We start from the raw sequence: 20,700 nt of genomic DNA on the forward strand, positions 1-20,700 counted from the left end.
GGAATATAACTGTTCAATCTAAAGCTTGTCTAAAGAATCCTGTCTATAATTCACATGTACAGCTGTGAAGACTAATCTAAAACTTGTCTCCTGCATGTGTTATATGCTATAGAGAAAGTTACAGCCACAGATGTAGAAGTTGGAGTGGCCAATTGTGGAGACAATCAGATGACATATACAGGAGTGCTACCAATCAATACATAGACTGAGAAAAATTTCCTCTCAGAAAAGGCCACATTTGGTCACCCATATTGTTACCCTGGCCACACTTGGTAACTCATATTGTTACCCTGGCCACACTGGGTAACTCATATTGTTACCCTGGCCACACTGGGTAACTCGTATTGTTACCCTGGCCACACTTGGTAACTCATATTGTTACCCTGGCCACACTGGGTAACTCATATTGTTACCCTGGCCACACTTGGTAACTCATATTGTTACCCTGGCCACACTGGGTAACTCATATTGTTACCCTGGCCACACTTGGTAACTCATATTGTTACCCTGGCCACACTTGGTAACTCATATTGTTACCCTGGCCACACTGGGTAACTCATATTGTTACCCTGGCCACACTGGGTAACTCGTATTGTTACCCTGGCCACACTTGGTAACTCGTATTGTTACCCTGGCCACACTTGGTAACTTGTATTGTTACCCTGGCCACACTGGGTAACTCGTATTGTTACCCTGGCCACACTGGGTAACTCGTATTGTTACCCTGGCCACACTGGGTAACTCATATTGTTACCCTGGCCACACTGGGTAACTCATATTGTTACCCTGACCACACTGGGTAACTCATATTGTTACCCTGGCCACACTGGGTAACTCATATTGTTACCCTGGCCACACTTGGTAACTCATATTGTTACCCTGGCCACACTTGGTAACTCATATTGTTACCCTGGCCACACTTGGTAACTCATATTGTTACCCTGGCCACACTGGGTAACTCATATTGTTACCCTGGCCACACTTGGTAACTCATATTGTTACCCTGGCCACACTTGGTAACTCATATTGTTACCCTGGCCACACTGGGTAACTAACTCATATTGTTACCCTGGCCACACTTGGTAACTCATATTGTTACCCTGGCCACACTGGGTAACTCATATTGTTACCCTGGCCACACTGGGTAACTCATATTGTTACCCTGGCCACACTTGGTAACTCATATTGTTACCCTGGCCACACTTGGTAACTCATATTGTTACCCTGGCCACACTTGGTAACTCATATTGTTACCCTGGCCACACTTGGTAACTCATATTGTTACCCTGGCACACTTGGTTACTCATATTGTTACCCTGGCCACACTTGGTAACTCATATTGTTACCCTGGCCACACTGGGTAACTCATATTGTTACCCTGGCCACACTTGGTAACTCATATTGTTACCCTGGCCACACTTGGTAACTCATATTGTTACCCTGGCCACACTTGGTAACTCATATTGTTACCCTGGCCACACTGGGTAACTCATATTGTTACCCTGGCCACACTGGGTAACTCATATTGTTACCCTGGCCACACTTGGTAACTCATATTGTTACCCTGGCCACACTTGGTAACTCATATTGTTACCCTGGCCACACTTGGTAACTCATATTGTTACCCTGGCCACACTGGGTAACTCATATTGTTACCCTGGCCACACTGGGTAACTCATATTGTTACCCTGGCCACCACTGGTAACTCATATGTTACCCACACGGTAACTCATATTGTTACCCTGGCCACACTAAGTAACCCATGTCCTTACCCTGGCCACACTTAAGTAACCCATGTTGTTACCCTGCCACACTAAGTATAACCATGTCCTTACCCAGACCACACTAAGTATAACCCATGTCCTTACCCTGACCACACAAAGTATAACCCATGTCGTTACCCTGACCACACTAAGTATAACCCATGTCGTTACCCTGACCACACTAAGTATAACCCATGTCGTTACCCTGACCACACTAAGTATAACCCATGTCGTTACCCTGACCACACTAAGTATAACCCATGTCGTTACCCTGACCACACTAAGTATAACCCATGTCGTTACCCTGACCACACTAAGTATAACCCATGTCGTGGACTACCTAGACACACACTAAGTATAACCCATGTCGTTACCCTGACCACACTAAGTATAACCCATGTCCTTACCCTGACTACACTAAGTATAACCCATGTGGCTACCCTGACCACACTAAGTATAACCCATGTCCTTACCCTGACCACACTAAGTATAACCCATGTCCTTACCCTGACTACACTAAGTATAACCCATGTGGCTTACCCTGACCACACTAAGTATAACCCATGTCCTTACCCTGACCACACTAAGTATAACCCATGTGGCTACCCTGACCACACTAAGTATAACCCATGTCCTTACCCTGACCTACACTAAGTATAACCCATGTCCTTACCCTGACCACACTAAGTATAACCCATGTCCTTACCCTGACTACACTAAGTATAACCCATGTCGTTACCCTGACCACACTAAGTATAACCCATGTCGTTACCCTGACTACACTAAGTATAACCCATGTCCTTACCCTGACTACACTAAGTATAACCCATGTCGTTACCCTGACTACACTAAGTATAACCCATGTCCTTACCCTGACTACACTAAGTATAACCCATGTCCTTACCCTGACCACACTAAGTATAACCCATGTCCTTACCCTGACCACACTAAGTATAACCCATGTGGCTTACCCTGACCACACTAAGTATAACCCATGTCCTTACCCTGACTACACTAAGTATAACCATGTTGTTACCCTGACCACACTAAGTATAACCCATGTCGTTACCCTGACCACACTAAGTATAACCCATGTCCGTTACCCTGACCACACTAAGTATAACCCATGTCGTTACCCTGACTACACTAAGTATAACCCATGTCCTTACCCTGACTACACTAAGTATAACCCATGTCTACCCTGACACACTAAGTATAACCCATGTCGTTACCCTGACCACACTAAGTATAACCCATGTCCTTACCCTGACTACACTAAGTATAACCCATGTCGTTACCCTGACACACTAAGTATAACCCATGTCGTTACCCTGACTACACTAAGTATAACCCATGTCCTTACCCTGACCACACTAAGTATAACCCATGTCTTACCCTGACCACACTAAGTATAACCCATGTCCTTACCCTGACCACACTAAGTATAACCCATGTCCTTACCCTGACTACACTAAGTATAACCCATGTCCTTACCCTGACTACACTAAGTATAACCCATGTCCTTACCCTGACCACACTAAGTATAACCCATGTCCTTACCCTGACTACACTAAGTATAACCCATGTCCTTACCCCGACTAACACTAAGTATAACCCATGTCCGTTACCCTGACCACACTAAGTATAACCCATGTCCTTACCCTGACCACACTAAGTATAACCCATGTCGTTACCCTGACTACACTAAGTATAACCCATGTCGTTACCCTGACTACACTAAGTATAACCCATGTCGTTACCCTGACCACACTAAGTATAACCCATGTCGTTACCCTGACCACACTAAGTATAACCCATGTCGTTACCCTGACTACACTAAGTATAACCCATGTCGTTACCCTGACTACACTAAGTATAACCCATGTCCTTACCCTGACCACACTAAGTATAACCCATGTCCTTACCCTGACCACACTAAGTATAACCCATGTCCTTACCCTGACCACACTAAGTATAACCCATGTCCTTACCCTGACCACACTAAGTATAACCCATGTCCTTACCCTGACCACACTAAGTATAAACCCATGTCCTTACCCTGACCACACTAAGTATAACCCATGTCCTTACCCTGACTACACTAAGTATAACCCATGTCCTTACCCTGACCACACTAAGTATAACCAATGTCCTTACCCTGACCACACTAAGTATAACCCATGTCCTTACCCTGACCACACTAAGTATAACCCATGTCCTTACCCTGACCACACTAAGTATAACCCATGTCCTTACCCTGACCACACTAAGTATAACCCATGTCCTTACCCTGACTACACTAAGTATAACCCATGTGTCCTTACCCTGACCACACTAAGTATAACCCATGTGGCTTACCCTGACCACACTAAGTATAACCCATGTCCTTACCCTGACCACACTAAGTATAACCCATGTCCTTACCCTGACCACACTAAGTATAACCCATGTCCTTACCCTGACCACACTAAGTATAACCCATGTCCTTACCCTGACTACACTAAGTATAACCCATGTCCTTACCCTGACTACACTAAGTATAACCCATGTCCTTACCCTGACTACACTAAGTATAACCCATGTCCTTACCCTGACCACACTAAGTATAACCCATGTCTGGCTTCCTATACCCTGACACACTAAGTATAACCCATGTCCTTACCCTGACTACACTAAGTATAACCCATGTCCGTAGTTACCCTGACCACACTAAGTATAACCCATGTCCTTACCCTGACCACACTAAGTATAACCACCCTGACTACACTAAGTATAACCCATGTCCTTACCCTGACTACACTAAAAAACCCATGTCTTACCCTGACCTGACCACACTAAGTATAACCCATGTCCGTTACCCTGACCACACTAAGTATAACCCATGTCGTTACCCTGACACACTAAGTATAACCCATGTCCTTACCCTGACCACACTAAGTATAAACCATGTCCTTACCCTGACCACACTAAGTATATAACCCATGTCCTTACCCTGACCACACTAAGTATAACCCATGTTGTTACCCTGACGTATAAACCACACTAAGTATAACCCATGTCGTTACCCTGACCACACTAAGTATAACCCATGTCCCGTTACCCTGACCACACTAAGTATAACCCATGTCGTTACCCTGACCACACTAAGTATAACCCATGTCGTTACCCTGACTACACTAAGTATAACCCATGTCGTTACCCTGACTACACTAAGTATAACCCATGTCCTTACCCTGACTACACTAAGTATAACCCATGTCCTTACCCTGACCACACTAAGTATAACCCATGTCCTTACCCTGACCACACTAAGTATAACCCATGTCGTTACCCTGATTACACTAAGTATAAACCCATGTTCGTTACCCTGACTACACTAAGTATAACCCATGTCGTTACCCTGAATACACATAAGTATTAACCCTCGTTACCCTGACTACACTAAGTATAACCCATGTCCGTTACCCTGACACACTAAGTATAACCCATGTCGTTACTGACCACACTGTATAACCCATGTACACTAAGTATAACCCATGTCGTCTACCCTGACTTACTCTAAAGTATAACCCATGTCTTTTACCCTGACTACACTAAGTATAACCCATGTCCTTACCCTGACCACACTAAGTATAACCCATGTCTAAGTTACCCTGACCACACTAAGTATAACCCATGTCGTTACCCTGACCACACACTAAGTATAAAACCATGTCGTTTACCTGACCACACTAAGTTATATAACCCATGTCGCTTACCCTGACCACACTAAGTATAACCCATGTCGTTACCCTGACTACACTAAGTATAACCCATGTCGTTACCCTGACTACACTAAGTATAACCCATGTCGTTACCCTGACGACAACTAAGTTATAACCCATGGTTCGTTACACCTGACACACTAAGTATAACTAAACCATGTCGTTACCTGAATACACTAAGTATAACCCATGTCGTTACCCTGACCACACTAAGTATAACCCATGTCGTTACCCTGACTACACTAAGTATAACCCATGTCGTTACCCTGACTACACTAAGTATCTTCATACTATAAACTGTATACAAATGCAATTTGAAAAGCATCGACATATTAGCCATATGGTTTTTTAAGAGATTTTAAGAAGAGTCTATAGACACAGTCAGAATGACCTGGTGAGACACTTTCACTAGAGAACCTAAACAATACTTATATCAGATATTTTAAAACTACTTGATTAGTACATTCCAGTACAACACCACCTGGCTTAATTTGTGAGAGCACCTTAGCTAAGCATTGTTTGCCATATCTTCTGAAGTTTAGAATTTATAGTACCAATGAAAGATGCTTCATCATGATCTTGTCTCTTATTTTCACAAAGGTTTTCTCTTTAAGGATAATCACGAGTGATTTTATTTCCATCTTAATATAAGATACTGAAAATTGTTAAAGTGAATAGTCGGGCAAAGAAAACAAGTCTAAATGCGAATTTGGCCTTCCAAAAGTTCTCACATATTAATACAACGGTCAAGTTCTGCTTACGTTTTCCCCAGTTCTGACCATTGGAAATAAAGAAAAGTTGAAAGCATCTGCGTTGAAATGTACAGACATAGTCAGCCGAGGAGGAGGGGGGTTTTAGGATTCCGATACTTTGCTGACAAAGCATTGATACTCCTTTTTTTATTCAAATGAACAATTAAAAGTGTTTTAATCGATGTTTATGTAATGTCTAATTAACACAAAACATAATAAAAAAATAATTTGTTTTGCCTTTGGAGCAATGCGCCAATCAGTAAATTCAATATAAGGAATATAGTGCCAGAAAGAATTTTTTCGGGAACAAAGTAATTAATTTTTTTATATTTCTTTAAGTAAAATTCTGAAGCTCAAACTTTTCAATGGTGGTAAAGGTGTGAAGTAAGTAACTTTTGTAACTGGAAAAATACCAAAATTCTGCTCCTAATTTGATAATTACCATTTCTTCGTGGAAGCATCTTTAATTAATATTTCTACGTAGGAAGACTGATTTTGACGAGAAATTTTATTTTTCTATTTCATAAGAAATTATACTGGATACATTCACACCATTTTTACCGACTTCAGCCATCCTTGCCCGACTGTTCGCTTTAAATATTTAATTAAGGTTTTGTAATTGCTATATGACTCCATTAGCAACTCCTCTCTAAACCTCAGCTTTATCTGTTGTCTCAGCATTATTATAAGCTTAGTGATACACAACGGCATGTCTCTAAGTTCTGGTATAGGCATAGGGCAAACATTAGCACTGTACATGACCTTTTACTACATTGGCCAAGATCGAAGCTGTTCTTCTCCATTTTAGATCATGCAGATCTTATTTCTACTGTCATTTCTCAGAAAAGAATTATGACCATAAATTGAGAAGCTTTACGGAAAGGAGCAGGCGAACAATGTGATTTTTAGGGTGAACAGAGTTTGCTGTAGGAAGACAATGTTGTATGAATTGAAGTTGCTGAGGACAGACAATGTAATTTTGTAGTGAATTGAAGAAGTTGCTGGAGGACCAGACAATGTTATTTTGTAGTGAAATTGAGAGTTGCTGGAGAGGACAGCCCAATGTATTTGTAGTGAATTGAGAGTTGCTGGAGGACAGACAATGTATTTGTAGTGAATTGAGAGTTGCTGGAGGACAGACAATGTATTTGTAGTGAATTGAGAGTTGCTGGAGGACAGACAATGTATTTGTAGTGAATTGAGAGTTGCTGGAGGACAGACAATGTATTTGTAGTGAATTGAGAGTTGCTGGAGGACAGACAATGGAGGACAGACAATGTATTTGTAGTGAATTGAGAATGGAGGACAGACAATGTATTTGTAGTGAATTGAGAGTTGCTGGAGGACAGACAATGTATTTGTAGTGAATTGAGAGTTGCTGGAGACAGACAATGTATTATGTAGTGAAATTGAGAGTTGCTGGAGGACAGACAATGTATTTGTAGTGAATTGAGAGTTGCTGGAGGACAGACAATTGTATTTGTAGTGAATTGAGAGTTGCTGGAGGACAGACAATGTATTTGTAGTGAATTGAGAGTTGCTGGAGGACAGACAATGTATTTGTAGTGAATTGAGAGTTGCTGGAGAACAGACAATGTATTTGTAGTGAATTGAGAGTTGCTGGAGGACAGACAATGTATTTGTAGTGAATTGAGAGTTGCTGGAGGACAGACAATGTATTTGTAGTGAATTGAGAGTTGCTGGAGAACAGACAATGTATTTGTAGTGAATTGAGAGTTGCTGGAGGACAGACAATGTATTTGTAGTGAATTGAGAGTTGCTGGAGGACAGACAATGTATTTGTAGTGAATTGAGAGTTGCTGGAGGACAGACAATGTATTTGTAGTGAATTGAGAGTTGCTGGAGGACAGACAAGGTATTTGTCCTGAAAGGGGAATTGACAGATAAATTGGCACAGACCACAAAGTGGTTATTAGGACGACAGGGCGGCTATCCAATGTCAAACTCCACAATCGCTGACCTGAAACTAGATTTCAGGAACTATTGATTATCAATGCAGAGAAAAAACAAGTGTGGGTGATTGAATGAAATCAGGATATGGCTAACCTCTTATCGCTTACAACTGATTCTCACCAATCTACAATTGATTCTCCTATTTCAATGGCTAGTCCATGTGAGCCAGTGATCATCACGTCAGCTGGGTACAGCGGCCTACCAATCACATTCATGTCTAACAACTATCACGTCAGCTGGGTTACAGCGGGCCTACCAATCACATTCATGTTTACAACTATCAACATCAGCTGGGTACAGCGGCCTACCAATCACACATTCATGTTTTAAACTATCTCATGTCAGCTGTGTACAGCGGCCTATCCCAATCACATTTCATGTTTACAAAACTATCACGTCAGCTGGGTACTGCGGTAACAATTGCATTTCATGTTTTCTACGATCACGTACTGGGTACAGCGGCCTACCACATCACTCATGTTTACAACTAATCACAGTCAGTGGGGTATCAGCGGGCCTATAATCACTCATGTTTTACAACTCACACGTCTGCTGGGTTCTGCGGCCCTACCAATCACACTTATGTTGTATACAACTATCTCGTAAGGATGGGTACACAGCGGCCTACTCACAATCACACTCATGTTTACAACTATCACGTCAGCTGGGTACAGCGGCCTACCCAATCTCACTCATGTTTACAAACTATCACGTCAGCTGGGCATCAGCGGTACGCCGCTACACAAACACTATTTCATGTTTACAACTCTATCACGTCAGCTGGGTATACAGCGGCCTACAATCACATTCATGTTTACAACTAATCACGTCTCAGATGGGTACAGCCGGCCTACACAATCACACTCATGTTTACAACTATCACGTCAGCTGGGTACAGCGGCCCCTACTCTACATTCATGTTAGTACATGTTTAAACTATCACGTCAGTGGGGTACAGCGGTACCTACCAATCACATTCATGTTTACAACTATCACGTCAGCTGGGTACAGCGGCCTACCAATCACACTCATGTTTACAACTATCACGTCAGCAGCTGGGTACAGCGGCACCCTACCAATCACACTTCATGTTTATCAACTATAACTGTCAGCTGGGTACAAGCGCCCCCTACCCTCCAATCACACTCTTGTTTTACAAACTATCACGGTAAGCTGGGTTTACAGCGGCCTACCAATCACATTCATGTTTACAACTATCACGTCAGCTGGGTACAGCCTACCAATCACATTATGTTTACAACTATCACGTCTACAGCAATCACCTACATTCATGTTTACTACTATCACGTCAGCTGGGTACTCCCACGGGCCTACCCAATCACATTCATGTTTACATCTATCACGTCAGCTGGGGATCTATCAGCGGTCCGGCCTACCAATACACCACTCATGTTTTACAAACTATCACGTTCAGCTGGGTTTACAGCGGCCTACCTATACCATCACAAATCATGTTTACACAAACTATCACGTCAGCTGGGTACAGCGGGCCTACCAATCACACTCATGTTTACAACCTTTCTATCACATCAGCTGGGTACAGCGTTTACTAACGTTCACCTACCAATCACACTCATGTTTACAACTATCACGTCAGCTGGGTACAGCGGCCTACCAATCACACTCATAGTTTACAACTATCATAACGTCGCTGGGTACAGCGGCCTACCAATCACACTCATTGTTTACAAACTTTCACGTCAGCTGGGTACAGCGGGCCTACCAATCACACTCTTGTTTACAACTATCATGTCAGCTGGGTACAGCGGCCTACCAATCACATTCATGTTTACAACTATTCATGTCAGCTGGGTACAGCGGCCTACCAATCACACTCATGTTTTACAACTATCACATGTCTCAGCTGGGTACAGCGGGCCTACCAACCAATCACAACTCATGTTTACAAATACACTCATGTTTATCACGTCAGCTGGGGTACAGCGGCCTACCAATCACATTCATGTTTACACAACTATCACGTCAGCTGGGTACAGCGGCCTACCAATCACATTCATGTTTACAACTATCATGTCAGCTGGGTACAGCGGCCTACCAAATACCAATCTACAACTCATGTTTACAACTCATCACGTCAGCTGGGTACAGCGGCCTACCACAATCACATTCATGTTTTCAAACTTATCACGTCAGCTGGGTACAGCGGCCCTTTCTACAATCATGTTTTACAACTATCAAGTCAGCTGGGTATCAGTGGGCCTACCAATCACAATTCAATGTTTGTAAATATCACGTCAGATGGGTTTTATAGCGGCCTACCAATCACACTCATGTTTACAACTATCACGTCAGCTGGGTACAGCGGCCTACCAATCACACTCATGTTTACAAACTATCACGTCAGCTGGGTACAGCGGCCTACCCAATCACATTCATGTTTACAACTATCATGTCAGCTGGGGTATAGCGGCCTACCAATCACACTCATGTTTACAAACTATCACGTCAGCTGGGTTCTGCTGGGGGGTTACGCCTACCAAATCACACTCATGTTTACAACTATCACGTCAGCTGGGTACAGCGGCCTACCAATCACATTCATGTTTACAACTATCACGTCAGCTGGGTACAGAGGCCTACCAATCACATCAATGTTTACAACTATCACGTCAGCTGGGTAGAGCCGCCTACCAATCACACTCATGTTTACAACTATCATCACGTCAGCTGGGTACAGCGGCCTACCAATCACACTCATGTTTACAACTATCACGTCAGCTGGGTACAGCGGCTTACCAATCACACTCATGTTTAACAAACTATCACGTCAGCTGGGTATAGCGGCTACCTACCAATCACACTCATGTTTACAACTATTCACGTCAGCTGGGTTACAGCGGCCCTACCAATCACACTCATGTTTACAACTATCACGTCAGCTGGGTACAGCGGCCTACCAATCACATAAAATCATTGTTTACAACTATCACGTCAGCTGGGTACAGCGGCACTCCCTACCAATCACACTCATGTTTACAACTATCACGTCAGCTGGGTACAGCGGCCTACCAATCACACTCATGTTTACAACTATCACGTCAGCTGGGTACAGCGGGCCTACCAAATCACACTCATGTTTACAACTATCACGTCAGCTGGGTACAGCGGCCTACCAATCACACTCATGTTTACAACTATCATGTCAGCTGGGTACAGCGGCCTACCAATCACACTCATGTTTTACAACTATCATGTCAGCTGGGTACAGCGGCCTACCAATCACACTCATGTTTACAAACTATCACGTCAGCTGGGTACAGCGGCCTACCAATCACACTCATGTTTTTTTTACAACTATCACGTCAGCTGGGTACAGCGGCCTTACCAATCACACTCATGTTTACAACTATCACGGGTCAGCTGGGTACAGCGGCCTACCAATCACATTCATGTTTACAAGTATCACGGTCAGGCTGGGTTACAGCGGCCAACCTACCAATCACACTCATGTTTACAACTATCACTCGTCAGCTGGGTTATAGCGGCCTACAATCACACTCATGTTTACAACTATCACGTCAGCTGGGTACAGCGGGCCTACCAATCACACTCATGTTTTACAACTATCACGTCAAGCTGGGTTATAGCGGGCCTACCAATCACACTCATGTTTACAAACTATCACGTCAGCTGGGTACAGCGGCCTACCAATCCACACTCATGTTTACAACTATTTCATGTCAGCTGGGGTACAGCGGCCTACCAATCACAATTCATGTTTACAACTATCACGTCAGCTGGGTTACAGCGGCCTACAAATCACACGCTCATGTTTACAACTATTGCTCGTCAGCTGGGTACAGCGGAGGGCCTAACCAATCACACTCTCATGTTTTACAACTATCACGTCAGCTGGGTACAGCGGCCGTACCAATCACACTCATGTTTACAACTATCACGTCAGCTGGGTACAGCGGCCTACCAATCACACTCATGTTTACAACAATCAGGTGTTTACAAGTTTGCCTAACAATCTACTCACGTCAGCTGGGTAGATAGGGTTATAGCGGCCTACCAATCACACTCATGTTTACAAACTATCACGTCAGCTGGGTTACAGCTGGCCCTACCAATCACACTCATGTTTACAAACTATCACGTCAGCTGGGTACAGCGGCCTACCAATCAACTCATGTTTACAACTATTTACTACTTCAGCTGGGTTACAGCGGACCTACCAATCACACATCATGTTTACATCTATCATGTCAGCTGGGGTACAGCGGCCTACCAATCAACACTCATGTTTACAAACTATCACGTCAGCTGGGTACAGCCGGCCTACCAATCACATCTCATGTTTACAAACTATCACGTCAGCTGGGTACAGCGGCGCCTACCAATTCACACTCATGTTTACAAACTTATCACGTCAGCTGGGTACAGCGGAGTGCGGCCGACCAATACACACTTCATGTTTACAACTATCACGTCAGCTGGGTACAGCGGCCCTACCAAATCACATTCATGTTTACAAGTATCACGTCAGCTGGGTACAGGGCCGGCCTTACCAATCACACTAATGTTTTACAACTATCACGTCAGCTGGGTTATAGCGGCCCTACCAATCACTATCATGTTTACAACTATCAACGTCAGCTGGGTACAGCGGCCCTACCCAATCACACTCATATGTTTACAACTATCACGTCAGCTGGGTACAGCGGCCTACCAATCATACTCATGTTTACAAACTATCACGTCAGCTGGGTACAGCGGCCTACCAATCACACTCATGTTTACAAACTATCACGTCAGCTGGGTATTAGAGGCGGCCTACCAATCACACTCATGTTTACAACTATCACGTCAGCTGGGTACAGCGGCCTACCAATCACACTCATGTTTACAAACATATCACGTCAGATGGGTACAGGGGCGCCCTACCAATCACACTCATGGTTTACAACTATCATTGTACAGCTGGGTACTTAAGCGGGCCCTACCAATCACACTCATGTTTACAACTATCACTGTCAGCTGGGTACAGCGGCCTCCCTACCAATCACATATCATGTTTACAACTATCACGTCAGTGGGTTACTAGCGGGCACTACCAATCACATTCATGTTTATACAACTATCATAGTCAGCTGGTTGGTACAGTGGCCTACCAAATCACATTCATGTTTACAAACTATTCACGTCAGCTGGGGTATAGCGGGTGCCTACCCCTACACTACTACATTCATGTTTACAACTATCACGTCAGCTGGGTACAGCGGCTTCACTAACTAATCACACTCTATGTATACCAACTATCACACTCAGCACAGCAGCCTTCCAATCACTCTCATGTTTACAACTATCACGTCAGCTGGGTTATACAGCGGCCTACCAATCACACTCATGTTTTACAAACTATCACGGTCAGCTGGGTTACAGCGGCCTACCACTCCATCTCTCACTCATGTTTAAATACTTATCAATGTCAGCCTGGCGGTACCAGACCGGCCCTTACCAATCACACTTCATGTTTACAACTATCACGTCAAGCTGGGGGGTACAGCGGGCCTACCTTCAACATTCATGTTTAATAACTATCACGTCATGCTGGGGGTTACCTGCGGCCTCCCAATCACAACTCATTGTTTACTAACTATCACGTCAGCTGGTCAGCGGCTTGGCGCTCAATCACAGCATGTTTACAACTATCCATGGTCATCGGCCTCATGTCCAATTCATGTTTTACCAACTATCACGTCAAGCTGGGTACAGTGGCCCCTACCAATCACAAACCCCAGGTTTACAACTATCACGTCAGCTGGGTACAGCGGCCTACCAATCACACCTCATGTTTACAACTATCACGTCAGCTGGGGTACAGCTGGCCTAAACTACCAAATCATACTCTCATGCTAACAACTATAACGTCAGCTGGGTACGGCGGTCCTACACAATCCACACTCATGTTTACAAACTATCACGTCAGCTGGGTACAGCCGGGCCTACCAATCAACACATCATGTTTTATAACTATCACAGTCTGCTGGGTACAGCGGCCTACCTAATCACAACCTCTTGTTTACAACTATCACTGTCAGCTGGGTACAGCGGCCTACCAATCACACTCATGTTTACAAACTATCACGTCAGCTGGGCTTCAACAGCGGCCTACCTGAAACCCTCCTACCAATCACACTCATGTTTACAACTATATCACGTCAGCATGGTTATTACAGCGGCCTACCAATCACACTAATGTTTACAACTATCACGTCAGCTGGGTACAGCGGCCTACCAATCACACTCATGTTTTCAAAACTATCATGTCAGCTGGGGTACAGCGGCCTACCAATCACACTCATGTTTACAACTATCACGGTCAGATGGGTACAGCAGGCCTACCAATCACACTCATGTTTACAACTATCACGTCCGCTGGGTACAGCGGCCTACCAATTCACACTTCATGTTTTACAACTATCACTGTCAGCTACGGGTACAGCGGGCCTAACCAATCACACATCAATGTTTACAACTATCACGTCAGGCTGGCAATCATGAGTTCTACGCCTACCAATCACCTGTTCAATGTGTTTACATACTATCAATGCAAAATGGGTTACATGCTGTCACACTTATTCCACCAATGATTCCCGTAACAGCTTAATATCTTGTGTTAATGTAGGTAAATAAATGAATATTCAATACAGATTCCCAATGGCTCACCAATCTACCAAACTCATGACAGAGAGACAGTTGGTGGTCACTTCCAGTATGAGTTGGGGGCCGTAATAGTCTTTCATTCAAAATGAATGGGTAATACTCCTACTCAAAGGGCCAATCCCCCCGATTTACTAATATGGAGCGTTATAATCACAGAAATCTCAATGTCATACTGTGGCCATACTTCATTTTAGCTGTCCTATATCACTGCATATTTGTCATTTCTAGAGATTCCTTCAAAATGTTTGAAATCAACTATTACCATATATGTCCTTATGCCTTCTTCGGTCCAGGTGAGCTAAAAACATATGTCAGCTTGCATAATGAATCCTGAAGGTTCAAAATTTCCAATAGTTAAAATACCTATCGTGTGGTTTATCTCAAATTCATAAGACAAAAATAGTCATGGCAATAACTGAAGCAAGGGCCGTGTGTTTCAAATGTGCCAGGAAAATGGTAAATTATGAAAGAGTTGTATTGAATTTTGCTAGAGAAATTTTGAGTAAGTAAAGGTACAAGACAGCCTAAAATGAAGTATTGGCCACACCACTAAACGTTAAGGAATTATGTACATAAATTTAATTAATGTGAACAGTTATAAACATTTAACCAATGAATCTTTTGTAAGGTTATAAATAAACCATGAATCTTTTGTAAGTGAACAGTTATAAATAACCATGAATCTTTTGTAAGTTAACAGTTAATAAATAACCATGAATCTTTGTAAGTGAACAGTTATAACCAACCATTGAAATCTTTTTGTATGAGTGAACAGTTATAAATAACACATGAATCTTTTGTAAGTGACAGTTTATAAATAACCATGGAATCTTTTGTAAGTGAAAGTTTTACAATAACCATGAATCATTTTGTAAGTAAACAGTTATAAATAAACCAACGAAATCCTTTTGTAAGAGAACATTATAAATAACCCATGAATCTTTTTGTAAGTGAACAGTTTAATAAATAAACCTTGAATCTTTTGTAAGTGAACAGTTACAAATTAACCTTGAATCTTTTGTAAGTTAACAGTTATAAATAAACATGAATCTTTTGTAAGTGAACAGGTTATAAATAACCATGAAATCTTTGTAAGTTAACAGTAAGCAAATAACCATGAATCTAGGTAAGTTAACAGTTATAAATAACCATGAATCTTTTGTAAGTGAAACAGTTATAAATACCAACATGAATCTTTTGTAAAGCACAGTTATAAATAACCATGAATCTTTTGTAAGTGAACAGTTATAAATAACATGAATCTTTTGTAAGTAACAGTTACAAAACCATGAATCGTTTTGTTAAGTGAAAACAGTTATAAATAACCTTGAATCTTTTGTAAGTGAACGGGTTATAAATAAACCATGGAATCTTTTGTAAGTGAACAGTTTATAAATAACCATGAATCTTTTGTAAGTGAACAGTTATAAATAACCATGAATCTTTTGTAAGTGAACGGTTATAAATAACCATGAATCTTTTTGTAAGTGAAACATGCTAGTTATAAATAACCTTGAATCTTTTGTAAGTGAACAGTTATAAATATCCATGAATCTTTTGTAAGTGAACAGTTATAAATAACCATGAATCTTTTGTAAGTGAACCAGTTTATAAATAAACCATGAATCTTTTGTAAGTGAACAGTTACAAAATAAAACCATGAAATCTTTTGTAAGTGAACAGTTTATTAAATAACCATGAATCTTTTGTAAGTGAACAGTTATTAATTAACCAGTGAATCTTTTGATAAATGAAACAGTTATAAATAAACCATTAGAATCTTTTGTAAGTGTGAACAGTTTACAAATAAACATGAATCTTTTGTAACGTGAACAGTTATAAATTTAACTTGAATCTTTTGTAGTAAACAGTTATAAAATAACCTTGAATATTTTGTAAGTGAACAGTTATAACCAACCATGAATCTTTTGTTAAGTGAACAGTTATAAATATAACACATGAATCTTTTGTAAGTGAACACTGTTATGTAAATTAACCTATGAATCTTTTGTAAGTTAGTAGAACATACAGTTATAAAATATCCAACTTGAATCTCTTGCGTAAGTGATACAAGTTTATAATAACCATGAATCTTTTGTAAGTGATCAGTTAGTAAACTAACCAATGAATCCTTTTGTAAGTGAACCAGTTATAATATAACCATGAATCTTTTGTAAGTTTGAACTAACCAGTTATAAATAACCATGAATCTTTTGTACATGTGAAAACAGTTATTAAAATAACCTTGAATCTTTTGTTAGTGAACAGTTTATAAATAACCCTTGAATACTTTTGTAAGTAAGTGAACACCTTGCAGTCTATAATAATAAACCATAAATGAATCTCTTTGTAAGTGAACTGTTATACAATGAATCTTTTGAATCATGAAATTTGTAAGTGAACAGTTATAAATAACCTTGAAATCTTTTGTAGCTGAACAGTTATAACACAACCAATGAATCTTTTTAAGTAAAGTGAACCAGTTATAAATTACTCTTTTGAAACAGTTTAAATCTTTTTGTAAGTGAACAGTTACAAATAAACAATGAATCTTTTGTAAGTGACCAACAGTTATAAATAACCATGAATCTTTTGTAAGTGAACATCGTTATAAATAACCAGATGAATCTTTTGTAAGTGAACAGTTATAAATAACCATGAATCTTTTGTAAGTGAACACGTGATATAAATAATAACCTTGAATCTTTTGTAATGTGAAAGTTATAAATAACATGATACTTTTGTAACAATGAACAGTTATAAATAACCATGAATCTTTTGTAAGTGAAAACAGTTATAAATAACCATGAATACTTTTTTGTAAGTGAACAGTTATAAATAACCATGAATCTTTTGTAAAGTGAACAGTTATAAATAACCAATGAATCTTTTGTAAGTGAACAGTTATAAATAACCATGAATCTTTTGTAAGTGAACAGTTATTATAATAACCATGAATCTTTTAGGGGGGTAAGTGATCGGGGTTATAAATAAACATGAATCTTTTGTAACTGCAACAGTTATAAATAACTTATGAATCTTTTGTAAGTGAACAGTTATAAATAACCATGAATCTTTTGTAAGTGAACAGTTATAAATAACCTTGAATCTTTTGTAAGTGAACAGTTATAAATAACCATGAATCTTTTGTAAAGTGAAACAGTTATAAATGAACCATGAATCTTTTGTAAGTGAACAGTTATAAATAACCATGAATTTTTGTATGTGAACAGTTATAAATAATCCATGAATCTTTTGTAAGTGATCAGTTATAAATAACCATGAATCTTTTGTAAGTGAACAGTTATAAATAACCATGAATCTTTTGTAAGTGAACAGTTATAAATAACCATGAATCTTTTGTAAGTGAACAGTTATAAAATAACCATGAATCTTTTGTAAGTGAACAGTTATAAATAACCATGAATCTTTTGTAAGTGAACAGTTACAAATAACCATGAATCTTTTGTAAGTGAACAGTTATAAATAACCATGAATCTTTTGTAAGTGAACAGTTTATAAATAACCATGAATCTTTTGTAAGTGAACAGTTACAAATAACCATGAATCTTTTGTAAGTGAACAGTTATAAATAACCATGAATCTTTTGTAAGTGTGAACAGTTATAAATAACCATGAATCTTTTTGTAAGTGAACAGTTATAAATAACCATGAATCTTTTGTAAGTGAACAGTTACAAAATAACCTTGAATCTTTTTGTAAGTGAAACAGTTATAAATAACCATGAATCTTTTGTAAGTGAACAGGTTTAAATAACCTTAACTCTTTGTAAGTGAATCTTTTTGTGAAGTGAACAGTTATAATAATACCATGAATCTTTTGTAAGTGAACAGTTTATAAACTAAACCATGAATCTTTTGTAAGTGAACAGTTATAAATAAACCCATTATGAATCTTTTGTAAGTGAACAGGTTATAAATAACCAAATGAATCTTTTTGTAAGTGAACAGTTATAAATAACCATGAATCTTCTTTCAAGTGAACAGTTATAAATAACTAATCATTCTTTTCTAAATGTTTAAATAAATCATGTATATTTTGCAAGGTGAACAGTTATAAATAACCATGAATCTTTTGTATGGTGAATCAGTTATAAAGCTAGACCATGAATCTTTTTGTAAAGTGAACGGTTTATAAATAACCATGAATCTTTTGTAAGTGAACAGGTTTTATCAATAACCATGAAATCTTTTGTAAGTGAAACTAGTTATAAATAACCATGAATCCTTTGTAAGTCATGTTATAAATGTAACGTTGAACTTTTCTAAGTGTTACAAAATAACCATTCAATCTTTACCTGTAAGTCCTTGAACAGTTTACAGTTATAAATAACCACTTGAATACGTTTGCAAGTGAATTAGCTTTACATAATAAACCATGAATAAATTGGGATTGTTTATCGAACAGTATAAATAACACAGAATCTTTTGTAATGAACCGGTTATAAATAACCCACATGAATATCATCTTGTAAGCCAACGCTTATAAATATCCTTGATAACTTGTAAGTGAATCTGTAATTAACAATAACATTTTATCTCATGTACATTGATTCCAATACAATATAACAGTTAATATTACTCTTGTAAGTGGACACGTAATACGAAAAACCGTAAATATAAACGTTTGTATGTAATGTGAAACATTACAAATACCATGAATATTTTGTAAGTGAACATTTTATAAATAACCTTGAATCTTATCTAAGTGAACAGTTATAAATAACCATTAATCTTTGTAAGTGAACTCAGTCATTATCATATTAGTTTTAACTGTAAATAGACATATATCAGCCCCAATCCTTCATGTTTCTATAGACAACTCATCACGTCAAGCTCGGTCTCAGCGAGATCCCTACCAATGCGACCTCCTATTTACAACTAGCACATTCAGCTGGGTACAGCGGCCTACCAAGTCCAATCACTATATTACTCTATATTCAAATGCGCCAAAAATGGTACTATAGTATGTCACATTCCGCCAATGATTCGTAAACAGCATAGTATTCTTGTGTGATTAATGTAGGTAAAACAAATGAATAATTACTCACAACATGGCACCACGTTCTACACAACTCTCTGATGAGTAGACCAGTTGGTGGTCCCTCCAGTATGAGTTGGTGGCCCATAATAGTTTACACAACAAGTGGTTGGAGAAAATGGAACTTTGTTTCTCATCATGAAATGAGTTTATTAAGATTCTACATTAACTAAGTTGCCTAACTAGACTACGACTGTATCAGTGCTTTTGTCACTTATATTCTAAAAAGAACACTAAAATGTGTGAAAATAAATGTCCATATCCATTAAGCGCCCCCCCCGAGTTTGAGTGATCTGTTTTCTACCAATCGCACATTAAATCTTCTATCAATTTGAAGGCCCCAAAAACAACAACATTAATTATATTTGATCGATAATTATTATGCAAATACGGACTAGTTGATAAGCATCATAAGCAACTTAACAGGCGCGCTCATTAGTATTCAAATAATCTTAATTTGCAATAAATAATGTAGTATAAATATAAACTGAACCATTATTAATTATAGAACAACTAATCCATGCATTCCTACACAAAGCGTGACGTCTTTATTGAATTGAGATTTACAATAGGTACTTGAACACTAAAAATTAAAGTCTAATCTACATTCGAGATGGATGTGTCATATAAGGCCAGCATGATTATCCTACTTCCTTGCTTAAAAATCAGCACACC

The 20,700-nt window shown here is 39.7% G+C and overlaps 1 protein-coding gene across 1 annotated transcript in view; it reads right to left on the reverse strand.

Annotated features, from left to right (window-relative positions):
* LOC138314166 (UPF0415 protein C7orf25 homolog) overlaps positions 1–20,700 on the reverse strand; it is a 111,171-nt gene that overhangs the window by 23,705 nt on the left and 66,766 nt on the right. The window lies entirely within an intron of this gene.

This window comes from Argopecten irradians, chromosome 2 (assembly GCF_041381155.1).
Source record: "Argopecten irradians isolate NY chromosome 2, Ai_NY, whole genome shotgun sequence".
NCBI lineage: Eukaryota > Metazoa > Mollusca > Bivalvia > Pectinida > Pectinidae > Argopecten > Argopecten irradians.